The sequence below is a fragment of the Notamacropus eugenii genome, chromosome 1 (genome assembly GCF_028372415.1).
Source record: "Notamacropus eugenii isolate mMacEug1 chromosome 1, mMacEug1.pri_v2, whole genome shotgun sequence".
Classification (NCBI taxonomy): Eukaryota; Metazoa; Chordata; class Mammalia; order Diprotodontia; family Macropodidae; genus Notamacropus; species Notamacropus eugenii.
Window position 1 is genome coordinate 9,695,774 of NC_092872.1, and position 19,775 is coordinate 9,715,548.

The 19,775-nt window shown below is 44.8% G+C and overlaps 1 protein-coding gene across 16 annotated transcripts in view; it reads right to left on the reverse strand.

Moving 5' to 3' along the window:
- Positions 1 to 13,821, reverse strand: part of OBSCN (obscurin, cytoskeletal calmodulin and titin-interacting RhoGEF) — a 322,112-nt gene extending 308,291 nt beyond the window's left edge. For 13 of the 16 annotated variants that reach the window (XM_072652736.1, XM_072652782.1, XM_072652744.1 and 10 more), the window contains exon 1: positions 13,574 to 13,821. The gene's annotated coding sequence lies outside the window, so the exon portion shown is untranslated. The remainder of the gene's footprint in view (positions 1 to 13,573) is intronic. The other 3 variants (XM_072652822.1, XM_072652797.1, XM_072652807.1) reach the window with 1 other exon arrangement.
- Between the last annotated feature and the right edge of the window lie 5,954 nt (positions 13,822 to 19,775).

Genomic DNA, 19,775 nt, shown 5'->3' on the forward strand with positions numbered 1-19,775 from the left:
TCCTTCTAAAATGACATGAGGATTTTCATAATGACCACATCTCAAGTTATGAAAAGATGCCACCACTTCACTCCTTTGCAGAGGTAGGAGGTGAGGGGACATTACATATATTTTCAGACTGTTTCGATGTATTGATCAATTTTGTTGATTTGGGGCAGTCTCGTCCTTTTTTCTTTTTTCCTTCTTTAAGAAGTGCTGTTTCTCATATGGGATAACTCTCTGGGAGGGAGGAGGAGAAAGGATGCTGAAGATGTGGGGGGAAAGGATATCAACAAAAATATATCCTCCCAAAAAAACTACTCTTCAAAAATCAGCTTCCTTCATTCAAGGCAGAAGAACCATGATAAGTAAATTGGTTGTCTGAAAAAGATCATAGGGTTTTTCACAAGTGGTACAGAACCCAGCAGGGCGATATGCCACCCGAAAGAGCTAGTGTGGATCTTGGATTGCATAAAAAGAGACACACTTCTTATAAGAAGGAGCTAATAATCAGACCACATTTGGAATATTGTGTTCACCTCTAGGTAGCCCATTTTAAGAAGGACATTGCTGAGCTAGAGGGCATCCAGGAATGGCAAAGTCTATGTCATATGACAGTCTGCTGATGAAACCAGGGAGGTATAGCATGAGGAAGAGAAGGTTGAGACTGGGATGTGATAACCATCTTCAAGTATTTGAGCAGTAGTCAGAAGGAAGAGAGATTTCCACTAGTTTTTGGAGGATAAAAACAGAAACAATGTGGAGAAGGTGAAAATTTAGGCTTGATATTTCCATAAATGGAATTGGCCCCTTGGAGAAGGAGTGGATCTTCAAGCAGACATGGGACGGTAACTTGCTGGGTATAGTGTAGAGGGGATTCTTTTTGGGTATGGGTTGGACAAGATGGCTGTTGAGGGCTCTTGTCCCTCTGAAACTCTTGAGTTTCTGCAATTCTTTGGTCCTAAACATTCAGTCTGCTCCAAATTCACCCAGTCTCTACTGTCTAGCCCACATCCCTCTGTCTTGGCCACAAGAACGGTGAGATGCCTTGTAAAGGCCTCATTAAAAAAATTAATGATAACTACACCATTGCCTGGATCCACAAAGGAAGGAAATGAAATTCGTTGGGCATGACCTGTTCTGGATGAATCCCTGCTAGAACTCTAGGTGATCACAGTTTCCTTTTCTAATGTCATTGGCCATCCTTTTAATAAAGGAGTAAGAATAACAACTTACATTTTGGTAAGTTTACCAAGTTCTTTCCTCACCACCACTCTTAAGATAGGTGGTGTGAAGCTTATTATCTCCACCCATGAGGAAACAAGCTCAGAGAGGACATGTGATTTGTCCAAGGCCTCCCAGTTAGCATTCAGGGTATCTGGACTACAAGTCCATAAACAAGGGGATGAGGGGAGTGGGAGGAAGTGACATTCCACTGGAAGCATTCTAAACTCCCCCCACCTCACCATCACAAACCACCTCCTCAAGTCAGGTGGGTCTCCTCAGGGTCCCCAGTATATTTCAGATCCATTTCCAGCCCTCCAGTTGGATGCCTTGATTCACACCATTCCTCTTCATCCTCAGTCCTCCAATGATCCTTGATACTTCCAAAGGAAGGGGCAGCTACGTGGTGCAATGGATAGAGTACCAGTGCAGGAGGCAGGAGGACCTGAGTTCAAATCTCACCTCAGTCACTTGACACTCACTATCTGTGTGACCTTGGGCAAGTCACCTAACCCCAACTGCCTGATCCTGGGCCATCTCCAGCCATCCTGATGAATATCTGGTCACTGGATTCAGATGGCTCTGGAGGAGAAGTGAGGCTGGTGACCTGCACAGCCCTCCCTCACTCAAAACAAAGTCAAGGGCAAGTCATATCATCATTTCTCTGATGGCATGGTCTTCTTTGGCAGTGAAGGACAAACATACATAGTCCTCCAAACTCTTCTCTCCCTCCCCTTTCTCTCTATCTATCCCATGCACCTCTCAGGAGCCCTCCCTGACCACCCAAACCCACACTGATATCTATCTTCTCAGACCAGAAAATCCTAACCAAAAAACTCCTAAATGCCAGTCTTTCTTAATATAGACAATCATAATGCTCCATGTCTACCAAGACCCCTTCTTTGTTGTGTGTTAATCAATAAGTTCCCTTCCTTATTGAGGTCTCTGGTTTTACTGAGGTTGCCAGTCTGACCTGCTTTGTCAACAGCTATATGCATAACTCATAAATGAGTCTGTACCTCATTATTAAATTTATTAAATTTATTCAAGGCTACCTCCACCAGACTGGGGGCTCCGAAAGGCAGGAACCATGTCTCCCATCACCACACCAGACATTTGGGACTAGGAGAGGGGAGCAGTATCTGAAGAGGTTTTTTGAAGGAATGTGTGGGGTCCAGAAGAAGAAACTTAGGAAATCCAAAACCACTGGGGATGTGGTGTATCAAATGTCCCTGGTTCAGGGTGTGTGTCTTGGCTTTCTCCTTGGAGAGAAGGGCTGGGCTGGTTGATGGGAGCACCCACAATTATCCAAAATTTGGTTTCTGAGAAGAAAGCATCCATATAGCTTACAGTCTAGTGAGGCCAAGAGTATGGTGACTCCAAAAGATCTCTCGAACCTCAAATAGAGCTTGAACCCTGGTCACAGACTGAACTCTGACCCCAGTCATGAATGAATCAGCCAACACTAGGATGAACTGGTAAGAGGGTGTGGATGGTTCGGTGTGACCCATTCCTACTATGAAAGTACTAGCTCAGAGCTTTGGGGTCTGAGCAGGAGGAGGAAGGGCAGGGGGAACAACTTGCTATCACATCATTCTAATCCTATTTAATCCTTCAAGGGAGGAGGCAGGCTGAGCCCTTCACAGTGGGGGCACTGGGCTGGTTCAAAAAGGGACTGCTGACTCACTGTTTCTGGTAGCTTCTGCTCTCAGAGGGGAGGCTGAGCACTGCTATATGGCAGGCTAATGGTGAGGCTGGACCAAGCCCCCCACACCCCTGACCTGAGCAGCAAGGTCATCACTAGGACGGGGAATAGAATGTGGTCAGGGCTGAGCGACCATCCCCATCTCTTTCCCAATGCCTCCACTCATTCTCCAGTCCAGCCCATGGTTCATACCCTTGTCAGGCTAACCTGCCTACGCGCAGATCTTATCATCACAGGATGTCTTTTCTGGAAAGAGAAGAGCCCTTACAGACTGTCTTAATCAACTCTCATTGTGGGGAGGAGGACACTGAAGCCCAGAGAGGCTAAATAATTATATCATGGAGATGAAAAGGAAAAGAGGAGAGAAGGAGGGAGGACGGGATGGAGGGAATGAGAGAGAGGAGAGGAAAGAGAGAGGGAGAGAAGAAGGGAGGGGAGGAGGAAGGGAAAGGGAGAGAGAGAAAGAGAGAGAGAGGACAGGAAGAAGGGGAAAGGAAGGGAGAGAGAGAGAAAGAGGAGAGAGAGGAAGAGAGGGGGAAGGAAGAGAAAGGGACAGAGAGAGGGAGGGAAAGGGGGGAGGGGAGAGAGAAAGGGAGAGAGATAGCATTCTTTAATCGCTAACAATGTGCCAAGCACTGTGCCAAGCATTAGAGATACAAATAAAAGCCAAAAACCCCAACAGTCTCCAACCCCAAGATGCTCACATCCTACTACTTGGAGAATAAAACACATAAAGGGAATTGGAAAGAGGCCATGGGGGCCAAGGCTGTTGCCAAGAAAGTGAAGTTCAGAGAATGAAAAAAAATTGTATGGTTTCCTAATTGGTGGTAAAGCCAGGACTCAAAAGCCCAAACAGACCTTTTGGCCAAAAACGCCCTCCAGGTCTTTTCCCACTAAATGGCTTTTTCAATGCTGCTCAAAACCCTTAACAACTTCCTGTTGTCTACCCAATAAAATTCAAACTCAGGTTGGTATTCAAGGCCCTCCATTATCTGGCGCCAGCTTACCTTTTTAGCTTCGTATCCCATTACTGTCCTTCATGAACTCAATGCTCCAGTCAAACTGTACCTCCTGCCATCCCCACGCCCTCATTCTCTGCTCCTTCCTGCTGAAATGCCTTTCCCTTACCTCTTGCTGGAATGTCCTTCTTTCCCCCACCCATCCATTAACACCTCAATCACCCGCTCTTCCAGAAAGCATTCCCTGATCTGTTTCTGACTCCCCCTCCCCTAAACTACATACAGTTCTTCACGTTGTCTGATGCTGGCTCTCAAAAAAAAAAAAGAGAGAGAGAAAGGAACTTTTTGACCATGAAAATCACCCATCAAGGAAATGTGTTCCCTTGTCAGGTAGTGAGTTCCCTGTCTTTGAAGCAGACCTGCAAAATATCTGTAACACAGCCTCAGAGAATTTCTGGAAGCACCAAGGGTTTAATGGACTTGTCCTGGCATGGAGAAGATTCTTGCTCAGGCATCAGCCTGATTAAACCGACTGAGTTTCCTTCAAGCTCTGTGACCCCAAGAACAATTACACGATAATAGTCGTAGTGTGAAAACCGCAAGGGACCTAACAGGTCATGGAGTCCAATTCCTTCATGTTCCTAATGAAAAGAGGCTGAGAGAAAGTGACATGCCCAAAGTCTCACCGAGGTAATTCCTGCAGAAGCCAGCACTAGAATACAGGTTTTCAGCCTCCCAGTACACCACTCAAGGATTATATGAAGAGTTATTTAACACAAACAGTGAGTATTGATATATTAATCAGTCAGTATTCATTATAATATCCAGGACACTTTTCAGCCTCTCCAATGTGGTTGCTCTGAGCAAATGGTAACACCCCCCCCCAGCAGTGGGGAGGGGGGTCTATTATCAGGATTTTTTTTCCTCATTGGTCTGGACCTATGATATCATTTGTCTGAAACATTTCTGTCGTGGAAAGCTTCTCCTCCAGTCCAGATCCACATATTGTCCATAACTGTGAGAACAGGAGGTTCCAAGGACCAAAAGGTTCAGTGACATGTCCACAGTCACACATCCAGTTTGTTCCAGAGTCAGGCATTCCTGACTCCCAAACCAGCCCTCCAGCCACCATATCATGCTGCCTCTGGTCACAAGGATTGTAGAAATGCAAAAATCATAAATGTCTCCATGCTAGGAGACCTCTTAGAAGGAAGTTTTTCCTTACACAGAGCCTAAATCTGATCCCTTTTTATTCTCCTTGGTTCTTTCCATCATCTGGAGCCAAGCAAAACAAATTGGATTCTTCTTTCACATGTCGCTCTTCAAATACTTGAAGATAGCTACCATATGCCCCCAAGTCTTCTCCAAACTGAATAAATCTAGTTCCTTCTGCCAGGGCTCACATAGAATGTTCTATAGCTCCTTTCCCATCTTGGTCATAGTCCTCTGAACACAAAGTAGCTGTCAACACCCTTCCTAAAATATGGTGTCCAGAATTGATCACAGTCCTTCAGATATGGCTTGACTGGGCAAAGGACAGCAAGAACCCAGCTCATCAGCCTAGGGGATAGACCGTAGGAAATCAGGAAGACCTGAGTTCAAAACCAGCCTCTGACACTTCCAGGCTGTGTCACCCTGGGCAAGCCATTTAACCTCTATCTGTCTCAGTTTCCTCAACCACAGATTAGTATAATAGTACCTACCTCACAGGGTTGTTGGGAGAATCAAATGTGATCATTTTTGTAAAGCACTTAGCACAGTGCCTGAGAAATAGTAGGGGATTAATGACAGCTTGTTCCTTTCCCCTTCATAGATTTAGAAATGGAAGAGACATGAGGGATGATTTAGTCCAACTCCTTATTTTACAGATAAAAACACTGAGGCATTAAAAGAAAAAGTGATTTGTTTAATATCACACAGAAGCAGGATTCAAACCCATGTTCCTTGGCACCAATTCTAGTGCTCCTCCTGCTGCTCCTCACAATGTTTCCATTAACGGAGCCCAAGGCTGTGTTAGTTTTTGAGTGGCGTGTCTCACTGCTGACCCACACTAAGCTTGTAGTCCACTAGAAACTCAGCATTTTTACTCACATTTCTATCTGGCTTCATTTTCCCCAGCTTGTGCTTGTGCAGTTGAGGTAGTAAGTGTGTGAGGTGGGATTTGAACTCAGGTCTTCCTGACTCCAAAGCTGGTATTCTGTCTACCTGCTGTCCCTAATATCTGATTTTTATCATTCTAGTGTATAGCTTTGGATTTATCCCAATTAGAAGTGGGGCTCGGCTTCTGTCTTCTGCTCCTAAATTCTCTAGCCTGGACTCACAGGAACAACGATCAGAAAAGTGTTTCCTCTTCTCTAAAAGGACTATTAAATCCAGGGAGAATTCCTTCAAAACAGAGATGGCAAATTTGCAAAGTTTCTAGTCACCTCCAAAGTGTTGAAAAGAGCCTGGATGTGAGGCCAAAAGAGATTTGAATTAAAATCTCAGTGCCGATAGGTGTGATTGATCCTAGGCAAATTTTACCTCCCCAAGTCTCAATCTCTTCATTGGTAAAAGGAGAACAGTAATAAAACATTTGCATCATTATTCATCAACAATACTGGTCTATGGTTCATACGATCAGAGATTTAGAACTGAAATGGACTTCAGAGGAAATTTTGTCCAACCCCCTCATTTTACAGATATGGAATTGAGGCCCTTCTATGGGAAATGACTTATCCCCAGTCAAGATCTGGACCCAGGCCCTCTGATTCCCAAACCTGTGTTCTTTCCACCACGTCACAGAACATCCCTACCTTTGACCTCATCTCCTCCTTTGCAAGATTGCCCTGATAATCATTCTCTCTCTCTCTTTCTCTGTCTCTCTCCCTCTATCTCTGTCTCTATTTCTCTACATCTCTCTATCTTTGTCTCTGTCTCCCTCTCTTTCTCCCTCTGTCATTCTCTGTCTCTCTTTCTCTCATCTCTCCTTATTTACTGACTCCTTTGATGCCTATAAACATGTTCAAATCTCCACCATCTTTAAAAACTCCTCGCTTGACCCTATCATCCCCTTCGGTCTGTCCCCCTATATATCCCTTCTCTCTTTCACAGCCAAGCACCTGGAAAAAGCTGTCTACACTTGCTATTTCCACTTCTCTCATTTCTCAGCCCCTTGAAATGTCTCCAAATCTCATCATTTAACTGCAGTTGCCCTCTACAGAATTACCAATGATTTAATTGCCAGATTCAAGGGTCCTTTCCCAAATCTCATCCTTCCTGACCTCTTGGCAGCATTTGACATTGTTGACTGCCCTTTCCTCCTGGACACTTTCCTTTATGAGTTTTTGTGGCACTGCTCTCTGCTGGTTCTCCTCTTACCTGTCTGACCATGCCTTCTTGGCTTTCTTTGCTGCCTTACCATGCACATTATGCCTGCTAACTGGGAGCTTGCCCCAAGATGGATCCTCATCTCCAATCTCTTAACATCTTTTCCTGCTTTAGTTATTTAGGACAATATTTCCCTCATTAAAAAGCTTGGCAAACTTTGTTCTTTCTTCGTTTTTGAGAAAAATTAGTGTAGAACAAGTATTAACTTCTTTTTAGACCCTTGACAGAGCTCAGGTATAAATCCATGTGGAAAATCCAACTGTCTCATTTTGTAGAGGAAGAAACTGAAACCTAAAGAGATGAAGTAACTTTGCCAAGATCATACTTCTATCAAGTCAGGATCCGAACCCAGACCCAGCAGTCCCAGATGCAGGACCCTTTCCATTAGATCATATTCAAAATCCAAGCATTCAGAGACCAGATTTGAGTGGAAAAACCATTACAATAACCCTGATTTACTACACCCCAAAGAGATCGAAGAAAGCGGGAAAGAAGCTAGATGGAGAAACATATTTTAGAATCTTTCTGTTTTAACAAACTGTTGGACATGAGGCAGGGTGGTCATCCGCTGGGAAGTGGCTGACCAAATTATGGCATGGGAATATAATGAATTATTGAAATAAATATAATCAAAGATCATTGTAGCACAAGAAACAGAAGTTTCAGAGAAATCTGCGATAACACTTGTATGAACTGATACAAAGTGAAACCAACTTCGAGAACCAAGAGAGCAATTTATGTAATAACAATATTGCAAAGAAAAATACCTTGGAAAGACCTAAGAGTTCTAATCAACCCCAATGGCCAACAGCGATTCAGAGGACTAATGACGGATCCTGGCAGAGGCAGGTGATCGCTTTGAGGTGCATAATGAGACATTGATTTTTGATGATGGTCAGTTTGGGAACTTATTTTGCGTGACTATGCATACTTGTTACAAGGATTTTGCTCTGAATTAAAAAAAAAAAACCTGCCTTAGGTAATGCCTAAAAGCTGGTAAAAAAAAAAAAAAAAGGAAAAAACTTAGTATACAATCTTCTCACCACCAAGCCACATTCTTGCTCTCTGAAAACTCATCATCTCCAGAAAGCCTGATTAGCTCCACTCCATTGCACTCGATCTTTAATTTTATATCTCCTCAATCTGTTCATCTTTCTGTCAGACCCATCCATCACTCCATAGATCAAGAGGTATTTGTTAACACTTATTGTTTACCAAACCCTGAGCGGGGTCTCTTGGGAAACAAGGAAATATAAGCCACGATTTCAGGTTTCCTAGGAGCAGAGAATTTTTAAGCAGGAAGAGACCTTGGCTTTCATCTTGGTAAATGGTTTTAAGATCACAGGATTTTAGAGTGAACAGGACCTTAATGATCTGATTTGTCAGCCATTATTTAATAGAGGAGGAAACTCAACCCCAGAGAGAGGAAGTCAGTTGTCCAGTAACACACAGTGAGCTCCTTGTGGAACAGAGACTAGAACCCAGCTCTTCCAACTCCCAGGCAGACATTCACTCCCTTTATGTGACACTGCCCATAGATTCATATAGAACTGGAAGAAACCTTACAGATCATTTAATCTAATTCTCTCAATTTACAAAGCTGTGTGACTCTGGTCAAGTCACTTAACTCTGTTTGCCTCAGTTTCCTCATTTGTAAAATTACCTGGAGAAGGAAATGGCAAACCACTATCTTTGCCAAGAAAACCCCAAATGGACTCACAAAGAGTCAGACACAACTGAAATGACTCAACAACAACAACAAATATGTAGACACATTGTGCTGGAGAGTGGGGACATGATAATCATTAGGATGTGATCTCTTTGATCAACTTTGAATCAAGTCAGTATATCAGAACTAGATGGCTAAGCAATATTTGCTCACCCTAATCACTGTTGCCTGGAAAGGGGGATGGCCCTTTTCTGTCTATCTGTCTCTGTTGGTCTGTTTCTCTCTCCCTCTCTCTCTCTCTCTCTCTCTCTCTCTCTCTCTCTCTCTCTCTCTCTCTCTCCTCTGACACTTATATCCAATCAATCACTAAATCCTATTGATTATAATCTCTCACCTCCTTCCCATTCCCATCTTTTTCACACCATTTGCCACCTGCCTAAATCAGACTTCATAGTGAGGATTAGTTCAGAAATAGGGAAAGTGTGCTAGACTGGGAGTTGGGAGACATGAGTTCAAATCCAGGTTTAGCCACTTACTAGCTATGTGACCTTGGTGAAGACACTTCCCCTTCCTTCAGGCTCAATTCCCACTTCTATAAAATGAGGAGTTTGGAGTTAAGGAGATTATTTAAGGTCCCTTTCAGTCTGGAAACTCACCTGTCCTCAGCAGCCCCTGCCTCTGGGCCCTTCCCTCGCTTTTATTGGAGAGAGCTTCCTCAGAGCCTCCACTTAAGGAGGGGGGCTGGAGTCACCAGCTCATCATTTCCTCTGGACCACAGGATTTTGTCATTGGGCAGGGAGGGATGGAACCCCTCTCCCTTTCTTTCTGCTTCTTCTTCTATGTGAGCTCCTTGAGGACTGGAACTCTCTTTTGCCTTTCTTTGTATCCCTAGTGCTTAGCACACTGCCTGACACGTGCTTAACAAATATTTGTTGACCGACTGATATTCTATTTTTGTTTTTTAGATGGACTACCCCCAGCCCCGGCTCCTCTCTGTCTGTGTCAGTTCTGACTCGAGTGCCATGAAGCCTTCCTTCCCTCCGCCTCAAATCCCGTTCCTCACACTTCTCACAGCACTGTTTTTCATATCTCCCCTTTCCACTTTTCTCATTCTCCTTTCTCTATACATATCTCATGCAGCAACTAGATCGTTAGCTTCCTGAGGGTTAAGTACTAGATTGGTTTCATCTTTTTCTCCCTAGTCCACCCAATGAAAGACCTCAGTAAAGTGGGCACTCAATAAAGGTTTGATCCACATTCTCATCTGTGCATCTCCATCTCTCTTTGTCTATCTCTGTGTCTCTTTTGACCTATCTCTTTGTCTCTGTCTCTGTGTTCCTTTAGTTCTGTCTGTCTGTGTCTAACACACACACACACACACACACACACACACACACACACACACACACACACCACAACCTATTTTAATGCAAACTTCTTGAGGAGGGTTTGACTTTCATAATTATATGGGTACACTAGGAAGGAGATTTCTGTCTTGGAGTGGGGGTGGAGGGCCACAGTTAGGCTTGGTGGCCTTTAAGATTCTTTCTGACTCTGGGATCTCATGATTCTGTTTTTGTATCCCCAATATTTTGCATGCCCTATGTACCTAGTAAATAATGATTGAATTAAAGTGAATTCTCTCACATCCTCCACAGATACCTCTGCTTGGGTAGAACACTGGGCCTGGAGTCAGGAAGACCTGAGTTCCTATCCAGCCTCACACATTTACCCTCCATCGGCCTCAGTTTCCTCAAATTTAAATAATAACCCTAACCTGGTAGAGTAGTGGTGGGGATCAAATGAGAGATCTGTAAAGTGCTCAGCACAGAGCCTGGCACAGAACTGGTGCTTCATAAACATGTTTCCCTCTGTCCATAGTGATCACACGAAGCCAGGCATTCCTGAATCAGCAGCCTGCTCCATCTAGATGTGCTGACTGCATTTTCACTGCCCCTATTCCACAGAATCGCCATACCAAGCTTCCATCCCAAGTTGCAAAGGACTTTATAGACCATTCACAGTCCTTCATTTTACAGATGAGGAAACTGAGACTCAGAATGCAAAATGATTGGTCCAAAGCCACCTAGGAGGTAAGATGGGACTTGAACTGAGTTCATGGTGTCCCATGAGTACAAATCTGTGTTGTTTTCATTCCATCAGACTTCCCTTCCTAACAGGCCAAGAGGCATCCAGAAGACTCTTTTTCCCTACTAGGCATGGGGAAACTTCATAGCTTACCACGCTTTTGCAAGGCTCAGGGTTTACATCACCATCTGTAGGGGGCTGACATCAGCCTCCACATGTTTTCTCTCTCTCTGCATGCAGATACAAAGAACTTAACTGATCCCTTTCATTTGACAAACATTAAATGCCTTTTGTGTGAAAGGTTTTGTGCTGGACCCTGAGAGGATATCAGGTAACCCAGAACAACATCTGGCCCCTGCTGTATACACAGCTATAAATCAGTAGACTCTGCCAAGAGCAGTTTGGAGTTCTAGGAAAATGGAGAGATCAGAAAAACCAATGCACCCAAAAGCCCAGTTCAATCTCTGTCATTGGTCTACCAGTCAGGCAGACCTACTATGTACCAGATAGTATGCTAAGAGCTGGGGATACAAAAAAAAAAGGCAGAAGACCTTGTCCTTGACCTCAAGAAATTCACAGTGGGAGACAACATACTCTCACACACACACGCACAAATGTACAGACAAGATCTATTCAAGATTTATTGGAGATAATCAGCAGAAGGAGGGGAGTAGCCTTAAGGGCAACCAAGAAAGGCTTTTTGTAGAAGGTGGGATCATTGCGTCCCTCTGTGCCCAACCTTCTAGCGCCTCCCCCACTCTCCCTACTGAAAACCACCACCCTAGGTGATCCTCAAGTTTCCACCCCCTCCCAGTGAAGAGACTTGATCTGCTCTTGTCTCCCTGTCACTGCTGCCTCATGGAATTAACCCAGGCCTTCATGCTATTTGTTGGGGTGCTGGGCCTTCCTGAGGCCCTAGCCCTGTGTGAGTCCTATCCCTAGCCTCAGCCCTGAATGGAACTGTCAAATCTACCTCATCCCTGGGAAGGAATCCCCTCAGAAGCTTCCCTGACAAGTGGTCCTCTGGGTTCCCCCTGAAAGCCTCCCCAGCCAGTCACTGGAGGCAGCTCTGGCTATTAGGACATTTTGTCCTGGCCTTGAATGGACTTCTGCCTTCCCATAACTTCTTCCCATTGCTCCTAGTTCTGTCTTCTGGGAACAATGGAAACAAGCCGAATCCCTTTTCCATCTCCCAGCCCTTCAGATACTTGAAGACAGTTATTATGTTTCCCAGTAGCCACTTTGCTGCCTAAACATCTCAAGTCCCTTCAACCAATCACCTCCTATGATCTGAATTCTATCCTCTCACCAACCTGGTCACCATCCTCTAGACATGCTCATTTGTCAACGTCCTCCCAAAAATATGGCGGCCATAACCCTTCTCTTCCATATCCTTATTGCTTCATTCTCCCATACATAGATACCCCTCACCTTCCTCATTGTCCTTTCCCCCATCTGAGAGTCCACAACAGTACTGACCTCTACCCCAGACTTAAGATCTTGAGAATATGGAGGGGAATCGGGAAACTCTTTTCTCTGAACTTAGAGGCTAAGACCACTGTCCCTTCTTCCCCAGGAGCTTTATGGGGATGGACTCCAAGGGAGGGAGTTTTAGGAGGAAGGTTTTGGGCTGGCCCCTTCTGAACATTCCCCAGCCCCAACTCTGGCCTCAAGTGCCAGGAAATTCTTGCCTGGAGTTAGATATCAATTCCCTTCCCCCCTCCAGACAACATGCCTAAAATAGCCCCAGCTGTCAGATCTGCTCCCAACCAGGGCAGCCTAGGGCCCAGCAGTCTCCCCAAACTCATTTGGGGTGTGGGGCATGGATACACTTTTTGGGAGTGACAGTCCTTGAACCATCCTCTGAAGGACAACGTTTAATGAGACAAATGGAGGAGGCCCCTTACTCAGGAGAGGGGAACAAAGATAAAATACTGAGAATGAAGAGGGGGAGAAAAAAAGGAGATCAGCCCCCTGACTAGAGGGAAGCCATAAAGCAGAAAGAGGAGGAATGACCAAGTCCCAAGTTGCCCTCAGAAGCTTAGGAATTGGGCATCCCAATATATTGGTCCTGTCCCATGAACAAGTGATGACCCATACCCTCCTGTGCTCAGAGCTCCAGTGTGAATGGTCCCACATTGCAGAGTGAAATCCTAGCCTCCACGAACCCCAAGAGGTCTCTGTCCCTTCCCTCAGAGGGACTGTGACCTTCAGGCACTCAGGACAGCCAAGAAACTCAGTTTGGTCCCAAGAACCTTCTCAATTGTTCCCAGGTTGCAGATTTTGGACTAACTTGGTTTCCCCAAATATAAGAAATCCTTCTCTGGCCCCCCAGTTCATCATATATACACCCAAAGAGCCTGACTCATAGGATTTAGGGCTGGAGAGAACCTTAGGAAAACATGGAGTTCAAGCACCTTATTATACAGAAATTGAAGCCCCAAATGAAAAAGAGACTTGCCCAAGGTCACACCATTAGTAAGTGCAAAGTTCAACTGAAGTCCCATAGTTGGCCTCCCCACCCAAGGTTCTTTCACCTATAGCAGTGGTCTCTCCAGACCTCTCCTTGTCCCTGCTTACCTGGAGTCTGGGTTGTGGTCAGGGCTGGAGGTTTGTCCCAAGGTGGATTTAGGGGAGGGGGCAGCAGCTGGAGAGAGAGAGGGAGCAGAGAGCTGGGGTCTCTCCCTCCTCCCTCTCTCCCTCAGGCCTGGTGCAGATACAGGGAGTGGGGCAGCTGGACTGGGTAGCCCCTGCAGCGGCTCCAAGGCTGAGGGCTCCAGCGAAGACCACCCCCTCCCCTTCCCACCAGCCTTGCTGGGCTGGATGGATGACGTGCTCCCTCACCCTCCCTACCTCAAGTGCCCAGCTCCAAAATAGCCCAGGGTGTCACTTACTGGGAGATCCAATTTCACCCTCCCAGGAATGGGAGAGGGAGGCAAAAGGGCAGAGTGTGGGGGAGGTTCCATTGGGGAGCAGGGAGACGACAGAAGCCATGGCAGGCAGTGGGGAGAGGGGAGACTCCTCCGAACCAAGCCTTCAGGGCTGCAGAAGGAGAAGGCCAGATCTGGCTCAGTCAGATCTCTTGTCAAAAAGGCAACAGACTTGAAGTTGGAAAACCTAGATTGGAGTGCCATTCTTACTGGTTGTGTGTGACTTTGGTCACATAACATCCCCTTTCAAATTCTGGTCTAGAAAAGGAGAAGACTGGACTACGGTATCTCAAAGGCTTTTTCTACTTTGACATTTTATAAGTCCTCTCAGATTGATACAGGGTGGCTTAGGAGGTAGAACCTCAGCCCTAACAGGCTAGGTGATCTTAGGAAAGGCAGTTTATTTCCGGGTCTCTGTTTACTCATCCATCAAATGGAGTTTATAATACTTCACCTACCTAAGCTATGGTAAGAAGTGACATTTATTTTACACTTCATGGCTTATAAAGGCTTTGCGTGCATGCTCACTGTGGATCACCTTCAGAATCCTGAGGGATAAACAGGGCAGGCATGGTTACCTCCATTTCATAGAGAAGGAAACTGAGGTTCATGGAGGGGAAGTGATGCTCAGTGTCACACAGTTAGGAAGTGACAGAAGACCTGGGATCCAAAGCAGGTCTTCTGAGCGCGCTCTTCATGATGCTACAGGTTGTTGTAAGAATCAGATGAAATGGCTGATGTCAAACATTTTGGTCTAGACCTATGATGTCATTGGCATAGGGAGTTTCTGCTGAGAAATCATCTCACAGGGCAAACTGATTAATCAATGAACAGGAATTTATTAAGTGCTTTCTGTGAGAAGCAGCATGGGGTGGTGGAAAGAGTTAGCTTCTGAACCAAGAAGTCTTGCTCATCTAGACCAGCAGGGTCAAACTCAGCTAAAAAGCATACATGAGCATCCCTGTAGGCTGCATACTGACTCAGAGAGCCATACATAAACATCACCTTTATTTTTATTTATTTTGTTAATGATTTCCAAATTACAGCTGAAGATGGCTTGAATCACACTGTGTTGGAAAGCAGGGATAGGAGTCTGACTTGGTGTGGAGATGACCAGATGTGAGGGGAAGGCCTCTATCCAAGAAGCTTACCTGTCAGAGCCCAGGGTGCTTCCAGAAAAATGTCCTTAGTTCTCTCAAAGAGGTACAAATGGGCACATCCATACCCTCCACAGGGAGATGCTCTCAAAACTTTAAACAAAGCCTTACCAGCCTGTTCATTAGCTCACAAAGTTGAACTCTCTCTGATCCATCACCTATACAGATAATAATGGCTGACATCTGAAAGAGGTTTTAATTTTCAAAACCATATTAATATCAGGAGAGGCAATAGGCTAGCTCAGTGGATTGAGGGCCAATCTTAGAGTCGAGGGAAGTCTTGGATTCAAGTCTCACCTCTGATGTTGACTAATATGCTGATTTCAGGTGGCTCTCACTAGGTAGAGACAGATATTCTCATATCCATGGAGTATTATTACAACCCAGGTCCCTCAATCCCCATATCCTAGAACCAGTTCAATCTCAGGTACTAACTCAAGGGATCAACATCTATAGAGTGCCAAGATCACTGGGCTTTTAGTCAGGGAACATGGGATCAAGTCCCATCTCTGCTTCTCACTCCTTGTGTGATGACTTTGGACAAAATCTTCTCCCCACTCTTGGTCTCAGTTGTCCTCTTTAAAGTGAAGGGGTTGGCCTAGATTTCTGGCTCTGAGCCTGTGATCCTACAGTCTCTTTAGCTCATTACACACCCAGCCAAGGTTCACCACGAGAAGTCTCTGAGTGGCATACAGCTCACATTTAGCTTTGCACACAGGTGAATTTGTGAAGTCCTGTACAAGCATGCAAGGTACACTGGGCATTTAACAGCCTTTATTTTATTCCAGAGAATGAAGTGGATCAAAGAGAGGTAGTAGCGAGGCCAGTAGGAGTCTGGGAGTTTTAGACAAAGGAGAAGTTCTTAAACGGGACACACCCAAACAGGGGTTTGGATCTCTGTGTGTGGAAAAAAAGAGAAAAGATTGGCATGTGTCTGCATGTGTCTGGGTATACAGATGAGTGTCAGTCCCTGAAATACACACACACACACACACACACACACACACACACACACACACACTACATATATTGTATATATTCAGCATATCTATCATACTCACATACTATATATGTATATATATATTCTGTATGTATCCATACATTTCTGTTCATATATACATATGCTTAATATATTAAAACATATTCAACACATATTTAATATGAAATTATGTATATATGCATACACATAAATATACTCTGCATATACTGTATACATATGCGGGCAGCTAGGTGCACCAGTGCAGGAGTCAGGAGGACCTGAGTTCAAATTTCACCTCAGATACTTGACACTCACTAGCTGTGTGACCTTGGGCAAGTCACTTAACCCCAGTTGCCTCATCCTGGGTCATCTCCAGTCATCCTGATGAATATCTGGTCACTGGATTCAGATGGCTCTGGAGGAGAAGTGAGGCTGGTGACCTGCACAGCCCTCCCTCCTTCAAAACAAAGTCAAGTGCAAGTCATATCATCATTTCTCTGATGGCATGGTCTTCTTCGGCAACGAAGGACAGGCACACATATATCCATACATATGAATATGCTATATATATTCAGTATAAATCACACGAGGTATGTAGTGTATATCCTTACATTTCATATACACACATACGTATATACTAGAATACATTCAGTATTAGAATATAAAACGTGTGTGTATACACACACACACAAACTACTCGTAGCTCACTATGTCCTTTCTTTTAGCTTAAGTTTCTCCAAAGAGGCTGACTAGAGATCTCTAATTTGAGATCTTGTTCCCCCATTGCCCCACCCCAGCTCTGACATTCCACAGATTTATGAGTCGAAATAAACAAACTGTCAACTGCTTCCCATGATCAAGGTTTTATGTTAGGCCAAGTACCAAGTGTGCTTCTGCAGCACTACTGCTTGTGTGCATGCGTGTGTGCGTGTGTGTGTGTGTGTGTGTGTGACAGCATGCACCTGCCTGCTCTCCTCCCCAGCCCCTGCTGACTCCCACACTCCATGGATGAATAAAGCTGTCAGCAAAGGGCCAGGTCGTTGATGGCTTAGTCCCTGGTGCTACCTCGTAAGATAAGGAGGTGTCCCTTTGCAAGACAAAGAAACTGACACCGAGGAAAGTGCCCCCCTTTGTATTAGAATGTAATGGAGGCTACAGTGTTGTGGAAAGAGCACTCGATACAGTGTGAGGAGACCTGGTTCTGACTCCCTGGGAGTCAGGGGACTTGGGAAAGTCACTTTCCCTCTTTGGGTCTCAGTTTCCCTCTCCTTGAATACAATGATCCTCTAAATCTTCAGCCTGGAAGAGACAGTATCTTGTATCTCCAAAGAGCCAAGATTCAAGTAGAGTTTCATGACTTCCCAACCTCTGGCTATGAGTCTCTTTGAACTTTTCCAGACTCATTCTGATCTTGATGGGACCTGCCAAGGTTTGGGTTCCTCTGGCCCAGCTTTCCAGGGTCCAGGTTCAGCTCCTCACAGTGATTATATTGATTACTAAGCACTTACTGAGCCGCCATCACAGCTTTATAGGCTGCTGAGCCCTAGGATGGAGACAGAGGAAGAAGAGGACGCTGGGAGTGAAATCGAAGAGACAGACTGACGGTTCTGAGGATGCTTGCCTATCCTCATGGAGAGCTGACCACAGGGAAGAGTCCAAGCCTTGCCTTTGGAGATTTCAAGTTAAGGAAATGAAACTCATTTCATGTTCTGACAACAGTAAACTGGGAAATTGGGGAATGCTCAGAAATAATTTACCTGGATTTTAGCAAAGTATTTGATAAAGTGCCTCGTCCTGTTCTTGTTGAAACGATGGAGAGATATAGGCTTAGAGGAAAGGACAATTAGAGGTAATTGGAACTGGATGGAATAGCCAAACTCAAACAAAGTACAGTCATCAAGGGGTCACTAGCAACTTGGAAGGAGACATCCATGACTGTGTGGTCAGCAGCCCTGTGCTGTGCCCCATTTTAATCAATGATTTGGATAAAAGTCTACTAGTGTGTGTGGTAGGATAAGGGTATGGGTGAGGAGAGCTGGTTCCTTCCATTCTTCTGTGGCCAGCTCCACGCTTCTCCAGCCCCTCTTACCTTCCCTTGTGCCCATACTACTCCCTATTCACTTCTTATGCTCTTGCTGCTGGGGGCAAAGGTTTTCATTAAAACCTGGCAGGAAGAAACAATGAGAAAGGGGAAACACCTAGTGGTGAGCTGGCAGCTGGATCATTAATTTTTTAGTGTGAGCATTCACACCTTGGAAATGGGCAATCACTGTAGATCCAAGCTTGATTTATTGTTTTGTTGATTGTCTAGAACTAAGAAATTGCTGGGGAAAATGTTAATAATGGAAATTAAACATAAAAGTATACTGTCAGTACCTAGTTGTATATTTTCCCCAGAAGCTGATTGCTAAACATTTGTCAACAGACCCCTCGAACTACCTGAAGTGATCACCTCCGAAAGGCTAATTCTCAGTTCACTCCAACCTTCTTCCAACACATTACTAGAAATGACTAGGATTGTTTTTATGTCTAGTTCTGGTCTAGATTCACATTTTCTTTCTTTGCTTTTAGGAAGTTACAAAATTATTAACCAACAAATTCTCTTTTGTAAAGCTCCAGATCCTGGGATTTGGGTTAGGAAAAGTCCCAGAAGTAAAGAGAAAACTGTCTAACTTTCCCTGGTGTATTTAACCCCTATTACCTTTCCCTCTCCTGCTACTGTGCAAGAACACATACACAGATCAGCAATTCTACAGGGAACCTCTTTATCTCAGACAAACTGTGCAAACAAAAAGTCAAACTGGAGAAATTTATTAAGCACCTATCCTGTTCTAGGCACTGTGCCAAGTGCTTTGCAAATAATATCTCATTTGATCCTTACAACAGCCTTGGGAGGTAGTGCTTGTATTATCCTCGTTTTTCAGTTGAGGAAACTGAAGCAGAAAAAGGTTAAGTGACTTTCCCAGGGTCACACAGCTAGGAAGTATCTGAGGCCACATTGGAAATCTGGTCTTCCTGACTGTAGAGTTAGGCCTCTATTCCCTGCATCTTCTAGCTGGTATTTTTCTTTCCTAAAAGAGAACAAGAGTGAAGGTGAAGCAAAGGGTGGGAAAGTGCAGGTGCATCCCCCAGTTCTATTCCCAGCAGTATGTGTGGCTCCAGCCCCTCTGCCTGTTTTTTGTCCTTTTGCCCAGGCTGGCTCCAGTCTTTGTCTTAGGGACTTGGCCTTCCCATCCTTGCCAGCTTCTTCCAGCGGCTGTACCATCAGTGGGAATTTCCACAGCTGTGGCCCAGCGGGACACCCAGGCTGCTTTCTCCTCTCATGAGGCTTCCCCTCCTCCCTCCCTTCCTTAGGATGGGACAGAGGCTAATCTTTCTACCACCGGCTCGTAGCTATCCAAGACTCAAACAGATAAACAGTGGGGAATTTCTGACTGCCAGCAGACATCTGGACTCCGATGCCTTTTACAAAAACATAGATTACATCGTTATCAAATTCGCAGATGACAAATTGCTAACTCAATCAGACACTCACTGAACACAGGCATTAAGCCACTGTAGTCCTGAGTACCTCAGATTGTGAAATAAATACATGCTGCCTTCAGAGAACCTGGAATACAGTTGAGGAAAACCAGGCATAAGTGCAGGAAAAAAAAAAAACCAGCTGATAGTACAAGACTGAGTAGAACAAGTGTCAGATAAAATGGAACAATCAC